General features: G+C 41.0%; 1 protein-coding gene across 1 annotated transcript in view; it reads right to left on the reverse strand.

Moving 5' to 3' along the window:
* Nucleotides 1-985, reverse strand: part of Nlrc4 (NLR family CARD domain containing 4) — a 33070-nt gene that overhangs the window by 16893 nt on the left and 15192 nt on the right. The window lies entirely within an intron of this gene.

Here is a 985-nt window from a genome sequence, read left to right on the forward strand (position 1 = left end):
ATAAGCCTGAACTTGTAGGCTTGAGAATTGGCATAGGAACCAGGCTGTAATGGCCTGCCTTACACCCTGGAATATACAAAGACAAAAGGAGATTCCGATGACATTCAAGATAGAATCAGAGTGTTCATTAAAAAGAAAGCACAACTAACATTTAGAAACAGAAATGGACTATGTCAAAGACAAATTATCCAGTGAGCTTGTCTTCAGCAACCTAAACATTAAAGTGACTTGTGGCTATGGCAAAAGCTTTAATTATCGAAACCTCAGGATGTCTGGCTCTTAGCTCCAGGAGAGCTGGAAGCTGGCTTGGAGCTTACTGAAGAAATCATGGGACCATCCTGCTCATTTATAATGTGTGTCTGCCTCATTGCTATAAATGAGGTGATATATTTTGAAATTTTAAAATAGATAAATAGTAATGGAATGAAAAGAAGAAAAAAATGGAGAAACTTTTCTCTTGCTTGCCTTTCCTTTCTCTCTTTCTCTCTTCCTTTTTTTTTTTCGTCTTTTTGAGACAGGGTCTTCCTGCAGCTCAACTCACTATGTAGACCAGGCTGGCCTCAAACTCACAAAGAGCCACCTGCCTCTGCTTCCCAAATGCTGGGATTAAAGGTGTGCACCGCCACGCCCGGCCTCTCTCTTCCTTTCTTATAGGGAGAATCTTATTATGCACCCATGCTCTTCTGAGCCTCTTTTACTACCCTAGTGTTATGTTATTAACATGCTCTTTCTATGAGGACCTCGGTTACAAAGAGTCAAAGAGAGCTGTTTTCCTTTAACTCTTCCTAGTCTTTACCTCCTTCTAGAGGCTGAGTTCAGAGTGGCAGTAGGGGCTACAACCTTTTGGAATTCTTCTAGCACAGTAACTGTACAGCCTCAAAGACTCCTCCCAGGGACTGTGTGACAGGCACCCGTCTGATTCTTTGCAATGAAGAATACATCCAAGGCAATATGTTTAGCTAGTATCAACATATATATATATATA

The sequence above is a fragment of the Nannospalax galili genome, unplaced genomic scaffold (genome assembly GCF_000622305.1).
Source record: "Nannospalax galili isolate Female #2095 unplaced genomic scaffold, S.galili_v1.0 scaffold344, whole genome shotgun sequence".
Classification (NCBI taxonomy): domain Eukaryota; kingdom Metazoa; phylum Chordata; class Mammalia; order Rodentia; family Spalacidae; genus Nannospalax; species Nannospalax galili.